This window comes from Lactuca virosa, chromosome 5, assembly GCF_052849685.1.
Source record: "Lactuca virosa cultivar CGN04683 chromosome 5, Lactuca_virosa_CGN04683_v6, whole genome shotgun sequence".
Lineage (NCBI taxonomy): Eukaryota > Viridiplantae > Streptophyta > Magnoliopsida > Asterales > Asteraceae > Lactuca > Lactuca virosa.
Genome location: NC_136430.1, coordinates 183,011,183 through 183,020,862, shown reverse-complemented (window position 1 = coordinate 183,020,862; position 9,680 = coordinate 183,011,183).

The following is a 9,680-nucleotide window of genomic DNA, read 5'->3' as shown; positions in this document are numbered from 1 at the left end:
TGATTGGCAAGAAGTGGGCAGATTTGGTTAACCTGTCGACGATCACCCAAATGGTATCGTGACCACCCTGTGTATTGGGTAGTTTGGTTATGAAATCCATGGAAATCTGCTCCCACTTCCACTCAAGTATTTTGGGCTGATGGAGTAGACCTGAGGGCTTCTACTGTTCTACCTTGACCTTGGCACAAGTCAAGCACTTGCCCACATAGGTAACAATTTCTGCTTTCATGTTTGGCCACCAGTAGAGTTGTTTGAGATCCAGATACATCTTATCTGAAACTGGGTGCACGGAGTATCGGGTCTTGTGTGCTTCGTTCATAACTATCTTTCTGAATCCACCGAACTTCGGTGTCCAGATTCGGTTCATGAGGTAATGAACTCCGTCACTCTTGATCTCAAAATTCTTGTCCATCCCTCTAAGTGCTTCACCTGTCAGGCTTTCGGGTTTCAAGGCCTCCAGTTGGGCTTCCTTGATTGGCGTTGACAGGTGTGAATGGATCATCATGGTTAGTGACTTCACTCTTCGACCAGAGCACTCCTTACGACTAAGGGCATCTGCCACCACATTGGCTTTTCCCGGATGATAATGAATCTCACATTCGTAGTCGTTGAGTAGCTCAACCCAACGTCTTTGCCTCATATTAAGCTCTTTCCGATCGAATACATGTTTAAGGCTCTTGTGGTCTGTGAAGATGGTGCACTTTGTACCGTATAGGTAGTGCCTCCAGATTTTTAGGGCGAACACCACTGCTCCAAGTTCTAAGTCGTGAGTGGCATAGTTGACCTCGTGCGTTTTTAGTTGTCGTGAGGCGTACATAATAACCTTTCCTCGCTGCATTAGTACACAACCCAAACCTTGATTGGATGCATCGCAGTATACTACAAAGTCTTCTGTCCCCTCTGGAAGAGACAAAATGGGTGCACTACACAGGGCTTGCTTTAAGGTTTGGAATGCAGTATCTTGCTTTTCCCCCAATTGTAGGTTACACCCTTCTGAGTCAGGGAAGTAAGAGGTTTTGCAATTTTGGAGAAGTTCTGAATGAACTTGCGATAATAGCCAGCAAGGCCTAGAAATTGGCGAATTTCGGTTGGCGTTGTTGGCACAGACCAATTCTAGATAGCTTTGATCTTGGAGGGGTCCACGTGGATTCCCTCTTCGCTGACCACGTGACCTAGGAATTCCACCTTCCTAATCCAAAACTCACATTTTGAGAATTTCGCGTACAGCTTCTCAGTTCTTAGTATCTCTAAGACTTGTCTCAGGTGCTGACCATGTTCCTCTTTACTTTTAGAATAGATGAGTATGTCATCTATGAATACAATCACAAATTTGTCCAGGAATTAACGACATACCCTATTCATTAAGTCCATGAACACGGCGGGTGCATTGGTTAGTCCGAACGGCATCACTACGAATTCGTAGTGACCGTATCTAGTTCGGAAGGCCGTCTTAGGAATATCGTTGTCTAGGACTCTCAGCTGGTGATATCCCGATCTCAGATCGATCTTGGAAAAGTAGTTTGCTCCTTGGAGTTGATCGAACAAATCGTCTATTCGTGGTAGGGGGGTACCGGTTCTTAATGGTAAGTTTATTGAGTTCTCGGTAATCGATGCACATTCTAAACGATCCATCTTTCTTTTTCACGAAAAGCACTGGTGCTCCCCAAGGTGAGAGGCTCGGTCGGATGAATCCTTTGCTAAGAAGTTCATTCAGTTGACTGGATAGTTCTTGCATCTTTGCTGGGGCTAAGCGATAGGGCGCTTTGGCCACAGGGGTGGCTCCAGGAATTAAGTTGATTCTGAATTCGACTTGTCTTGCAGGCGGTGCTCCTAGAAGATCCTCAGGAAAGACATCAGGAAAGTCATAAACGTCAGGCACACCCTTGATGTGTTCTACTCCTCGATTCACATCCACAACATGTGCAAAGAACGCGTGACATTCATTGCGTAGATATTTTTGAGCCTTGATGCAAGAGATGATACGAAGAGGGGTGCTAGGTTTGTCGCCATAAATAACAAGGGCTTCGCCATTTGGCAGATTAAGGCGAACGGCCTTATCGTAACATAAAATGTCCGCACGATGAGAACTTAGCAAATCCATGCCTATGATAAAGTCGAAACTTTTTATCGAGACTGGCATGAGGTCGATTGGAAAGGATTTATTGTTCAGAGAGAGAGTACAACACTGACCCAGAAGGGCGTGTCCTTTGACTGGGAAGAGAAGCAGGAGAGAGCGCTCCAAACGCTCAAACGAGCCTTGTGCACCGCACCAATACTATCCCTCCCCGAAGGGATAGAAGACTTCGTTGTCTATTGCGATGCGTCAAATCAAGGGATCGGATGTGTTCTGATGCAACGAGGTAAGGTCATCGCCTATGCTTCGAGACAACTAAAGACACACGAGGTCAACTACACCACACACGATCTTGAAGTAGGAGCAGTTGTGTTTGCTCTGAAGATCTGGAGACACTACATGTATGGTAAAAAAAGCACTATCTTTACAGACCATAAAAGCCTACAACACATATTCGACCAGAAGGAGCTCAACATGAGACAACGACGGTGGGTCGAGCTACTCAATGATTACGAATGCGAAATTCGTTATCATCCGGGTAAAGCCAACGTAGTAGCTGACGCCCTAAGTCGGAAAGAATATTCTGGTCGTAGAGTCAAATCATTAACTATGACTATCCATTCACACTTGTCCACATAAATTAAGGAGGCTCAACTCGACGCTTTGAAACCTGAAAATGTGGCGAGTGAATCCCTGAAAGGGATGGATAAGAACTTGGAGGTCAAGGGTGGCGGAGCTTTTTATCTCATGGATCGGATCTGGAACCCGAAACACGGTGGTTTCAGAGACTTGGTCATGAACGAGGCGCACAACACTCGTTATTCCGTCCACCGTGGTTCAGATAAGATGTATCTGGATCTTAAAAAGTTATATTGGTTGCCTAACATGAAAGCAGAGATTGCTACCTTCGTGAGTAAATGCCTTACTTGCGCTAAGGTCAAGGTCGAATACCAGAAACCCTCCGGTCTACTACAACAGCCAGAGATACCGGAATGGAAGTGGGAGCGGATCACTATGGACTTCATAACCAAGTTGCCCAAGACAACGGGTGGACTTGATACCATATGGGTCATCGTCGACAGACTGACTAAGTCCGCACACTTCCTGCCTATCAAGGAAACAGACAAGATGGAGAAGCTTACAAAAACTTACATTCGGGAGATTGTACGACTGCACGGTGTTCCCATATCCATTATCTCGGACAGAGATAGTAGATTCACTTCGACGTTCTGGCAGTCGCTACAAAGTTCCCTAGGAACTAGGCTGGACATGAGTACAACCTACCATCCACAGACCGACGGACAAAGTGAGAGGACTATCCAGACCTTGGAAGATATGTTGCGAGCCTGTGTGATTGACTTTGGGAAAGCATGGGATACTCATCTACCCCTTGTCGAATTTTCCTACAACAACAGTTATCACACGAGCATAAAGAATACTCCATTCGAGGCCCTCTATGGCTGAAAGTGCAGATCCCCTCTGTGCTGGGCTGCGGTGGGTGATACCCAGTTAGCTAAAGTACGAGTTCCTGAAAGCACTCTCATGGGTCCGGAGATCATATGGGAAACGACAGAGAAGATCGTTCAGATTCGTGAACGATTGAAAGCCTCTAGAGACCGACAGAAAAGCTACGCTGATAAACGAAGGAAACCATTGGAATTCCAGGTGGGCGACCGTGTTGTTATGAAGGTCTCACCCTGGAAGGGCTTGATACGCTTTGGAAAGCGTGGAAAGCTAAATCCAAGATACATAGGGCCTTTCGAGATTCTTGCCAGAATCGGCCTTGTAGCTTACAAACTTAACTTACCGCATGAACTCATTAACGTACATTCTACTTTCCACGTCTCGAACTTGAAAAAAGTGTTTGTACGACGAGACTCTTGTAATCCCACTCGACGAGATCGAGATCAACGAGAGCCTCAACTTCGTTTAAGAACCTGTAGAGATCATGACCGAGAGGTCAGGCAAACGAAACAAAGCCGTATCCCGATAGTGAAGGTTCGCTGGAACGCCAAGCGAGGACCTGAATTCACTTGGGAGCGAGAGGATCAGATGAAACTGAAATATCCTCGTCTTTTTACTTAGTTATTTGTAACTACTTATTTGCTTAAACTCTAATTTCGGGACGAAATTCCTTCTAACGGGGGGATGATGTAACAACCCGAAATTTCTATTATGTACAACAATTCACTTCAATAGGAGTCAGAACTACTTCTGCTAACTTTTGAGTTGTATAGAGTCAGTTTGTGTGTTTTAAAGTAAGTACTTCAAGAGATAACTGGAGAGAGGATGCCCTAGGGTTTATTGTGCAACAATAAAGTCCCAAAACTCCAAGAGTTTGGAGTTTACGGCCTAAACATGGTGTTTACGGCCGTAAACCCCAAGGGTATAAATATGGCACTTAGCCATTTTTAGCACTTTTTCACCATTTGAAGACTAGAACTCAAATCCTCTCAAGTATCATCCAATTTTCCTTCTTGATCTTCAACTTTGTAAGTGTTTCTTGCCCTAAAAAGTTGATATATTACTTAATCTAGTGATCTTACATGATTCCATTTGTGAAATCATTCCATATGTGTAGATCTTCAAGTTTCACCAAGAACACCAAGAACACACACTAGTGTTCTTGGACTTTTAACACCCTTTCGAGCTTCTACATAGTAAGTACTCTTACCCTAGTGTGTTATAAGACTTGTTACACTTCTAAATCATCTAGAAAACATAAGGAAACCCAATATCAAAGGTGTTTACGGTCCAAGATGTTCTTGGACCGTAAACCCTAATGAAGGGGCCAAAGTGTGCCCTAGTCCCTTACCAAGCCTTGGATACTAGTCTAGATACCATCCTTGATGTGCTTAGGACTTAAAACATCAAAAAGACCATAAACCATTTGGGTTTACGGCCGTAAACCCAAGGAGAAATGGTCCAAGGACCGTAAACTACACAAAGGAGTGAAATGGTGCCCTAATCACTTCTAAAGGCTTAGACTTGAAGTAGGAATACTTCTCATGACCTTATAAGCTTCAAATCACAACATGGTAAAAGTACCATGAGTTTACGGCCGTAAACTCATGGGTTTACGACCGTAAACTCAAATGGAGTTGGTCCCAAAACCGTAAACTTATAAAGAGTTTACCCTTGGACCCTAAACTCAATAGCCAAGTCCTACAACCCTTAAATGCAATCCTTAGGACTTATAGCACTTAAATAAGTGTTTTACATGTCTTAGGATGTCTTAACTTGGTTAATTAGTTGTTTTATGACTAATTGGATAAATATATGTGTTATTATATGTTAACTAGGATCATTGTGTGTGTACAAGTCTTCACTTGACACTTAGCATCCTATACAATCCGTTCGTCCAAACCACTAACTACAGGTGAGTTCATACCCCTTAATTAACCTTTTAAATATTTTTAAATGCTTTTATGGGGGGGATACAAGTTGAACTATTATGGTTATTATATCAATCACATGTGATTAATAACTACCAAACAAGTGGATTTCTTACTTTTCAAACTGTATTACCAAAATGTTTTACTTCAAACTGTTTTACAAACTCTTTTACATACCAAATGCTTTTATCAAACTCTTTTACATGTCAAATACTTGTACTTAAACTCTTTTAAACTTATATTCTGTTAAATGTGTATCTATATAGATATAGTTATATAAGTAGGATTGAAAGGACTTAGGACTGATAGCTCACCTTACTTCTTGTTCCTTGTTTGGTTGTGGACTTAGGGTATTCAGGTTATTTGTCCGAAGGTCGTTTGAATCCTAGTTATGTATTATGTATACGTATATAGGTATAAAGGTTCCTTCTTTCATTCAGTTCAATACCTTTGGGTAGCAAAGGTATACACACATATTCATATACACAAACAACATTACTAGTAAACTATAATAGGTATAGTTTAGGGAGATACTAATACTATTACTAGAACAGAGAACATACAAAGAGTCAGTTCATACATGAGTCATAACATACATATATAGAATACTATGATGAGAAACAAACAATACCATACAGAGAGAACATAACATACAGATAGAGAATACTATGATGAAAAACAAACAATACAATACAGAGAGAACATACATACATGCTAGACAGAGAGAGAACACACAATACAGCTAGCACATACATATACAAGAACATTACTACAGTTATGTGAGCCACGTAACGGGGCATGGCATCACCTGTCATGGCCGTTTTGTATCCAGAATCTCCTTAAGTGGGGAGCGTTTGAGTTTGTGTATAGATCTTACATCGTCGTGTTCTATAGTCGGTAGCAGGATACAAGCCGATCACATGGTACTTTAAATAACAATTGGTTTAAGGTAGTTAGTACAACAGTAGTTACTTAATACAACACTACAATACTATTTCATTTTCCCATTGCATTCAATTTGTGATATTTACACAATAAACAGTAATGTAAAAACTATATTTTTGGTTAATGATAGTCAGATTTGGGAAAATACATACTCTTACAAGAGACACACACACATATACTAGATGCCTTGGTAGAATTCTACTTTTAGTAGGAAACATAAGGTTTTCTAGGGGAGTTCAAAGAATTACAAACTTTTACAAACTTAGACATTACATACTTACAAACACTTTCATACAAACAATGACACTAATATACTTATGATCTCACCAGCTTTAAAGCTGATAAACTCTTTCAAAATAATTTGTATTCTCAGGTCACCAGTAGACAGGTACCGGTGCCAGGTTTTGAGAAGATGGAGCTCGTTCAAGACTCATCTTTTATTTTGATTCATATTTTTGATGTCTATATACCTTGAGAAAACACACTTGTATTAAATTATATTATTAATGCAATGGATGATGTTGTTGCTTGTTTACTACTTTGCATTGTTGTGATACTGTACATGACGTCCTCCACCTCCGAACGATTCCGTCGTTCCGGTTTTGGGGTGTTACAGATTGGTATCAGAGCATTGTTTATAGTGAATCAAGTATATCAACCCATAAAAGATATACGAACTATAAACATAGCGGGATTAAAATACTCTGATAAAGAGTTTATACTTTTAAATAATAAAATATTTAACCAAGTATACATACCTGCATTCATACTAAAACCAGTGTCACTAGGACATAACAAAAGTATTAAGATTGTTGGGTAGCACAAGTAGACTTAGAGACATATAGTCAAAGCTGGGAAGATATAGCCTGATCAACTATGTTATCCGAGGGTTGACTAGCATGTGCCTAAGTGTGGTTGTGATGTTGCAACAAGTCTAAGAACTTACCAACAATACTACAATGAGAACATTAGAACAGAACATAAACTTAAAATACTATAGGAGTATTTTGTGTTACTATAATTACTTATCTGAGAACTAAAGGTCTTTATTAGTATATCAATAGTTGCTGAGTGGATACGCTAAGGTTATATGTATCTAGGATATCATAGACTTAGAATTTGTGATCTTTGATTTACTTCCTGTTCCTTGTTTGGTTGTGGGCTTAGAGTTAGGGTCACTTATTCGAAGGTCTATCCTATCTTGGTTACATGTGACTGGTATGCACTACGCAAATGTTGAAGTATCTGATAAAGATCATCTTATAATTATCTAATTAGTTCGTCTATTTAGTTATTTCTTTATCCCTTTTCTCGCGTAGATATCATGGCTGGATTCCATCTTCCCGGAGACCCGTACTACCCCAACAATGGAAATGCAGGATGGCTGGGAGAAGAGCCAGAAGTTGATCACCCAATCCCTTTGGATGATCACGAAGCTGAAGGCATTTCTGATGGTTCTGACTCAGAGCCAGAAGTCAACAACCAACCCCCAGCTGCTCAAGACCCAAACCCAAACCATCGTCCAACATTTCAAGGACCCACACCTCTGTGGGCCATAAACTTGAATAGATGGAGTTAGGTACAGGGTCAACCCATTCCCTACAATGGAGACAGAAGCTTCTACAACCTCACTGAAGGAGGTTCAGTTGACAGGGTCCTACCCATCATGGTTCGTAGGATTTCTCGGAACGCCGTGCAGGGTCGAGCAACTATCGACCGAGTCGTGGAGATTGATGCCAACTCTGGCATTAACACAGTCCGCATTCGCCAGCTAGAGTCTGCTGAAGAAAGGACTTAGGTCCGAAATGCAGTTCTGCAGAGGGAACTCGCTGAAACCCAAGCTGAAGGCAGGGAACTTCGAGCTTAGCAAGTAAGATCCGATAAGCGCGTGAGGGACATAGAACGTCTTCTGTCGGAGTCAAGAACTCACTCTAGTAGTTCTCGTTGCCGATAGAGTCTCATCGACTTCTCTTTTGGATATAACCAATTTGTGTAAAAACTCTAGTCTAATTTCCTATCCTTGTAAATCTTAGACCTGCTAGGTCTTTTTTAGGTCGTAGTTCTGTCAAAATTTTCCCATATTGGTTGATGTAAGGCCTACTTCTAGGTCATTTTTCCCGAACTTGTTATATCTGTAATACCAGTATTATTGACATATATCTAATCTTATGGAAATCAATATCCAATTGCTATCATCTGCTAGTACTAGATCTTCATTCAATCATGCTATTCAATATTGCTGTTGGGCTATGGAGAGTTAGTCCATGAGTCATTCTCATCAATTTCCTATTAAATTCTTATCAATATCTTCATCTTTCTAAACTTATAGTTAAAAGATGCCTCCACGCCGATCAATGAGACGCGATCCTCCGATCACTGTAACACCACCCGCTCCTCAAATCGATACGGCAGCACTAAATGCTGCTGTAGCTGCGGCTGTGGCTACATCCATGGCACAATATCATTCTTCTGGTTCCACGGGAGGAGGAACCCCTGTTCAATCTACTCATGGTGAAGCTCCGGTGCGCTTGAGAGGGTGCTCCTATAAGGACTTCACTAACTGCAAGCCCAAGTCCTTTAGAGGGACTGGCGGAGTCATTGCCCTCTCGCAATGGTTCGAGAAGACCGAATCGGTTTTCAAAATCTGCTCCTGTCCAGAAGGGAGCAAGGTCAAGTTCGCTGCTTGCACATTTGAGGAAAAAGCCTTGACATGGTGGAATAGCCATGTCAAGTCACTATCTCTCGTAGTGGCTAATGCTTTGGGCTGGGAGACTCTAAGAGATCTAATGATTGAAGAGTACTGCCCGAGGGGCGAAATCCAAAAACTGGAGGAGGAACTGTGGAGCCTAACCATGAAGGGCTCCGACATAGTCTCTTATACCGTCAGATTCTGCAAGCTGGTGGCCCTCTGTCCCAACATGGTTCATACAGAGGGAAAGAAGATCGAAAGATACATATGGGGGCTGATGCCACCATTCCAGGGAAATGTTTTGGCTTCAAACCCCACTACATTCGATAGTGCCAAGCGATTGGCACAGCGGCTTATAGACCATGGGGTTCGTACCCTGTCCGCAACAACAACCCTGGCCTTATCAGAACCCGCCAGAACCGCTGATTCCAAGCGGAAGTTCTGGGATGACAATAAAAAGAAGAAGGCTGCCAAAAAGCAGCAGGTCATGGCAGTTCATGCTGCGATAGCACCTGCCGCTGCTGCTCCGGTAAACCAGTACGCTGGGAATCTGCCTAAGTGCAACAAATGCAACTTC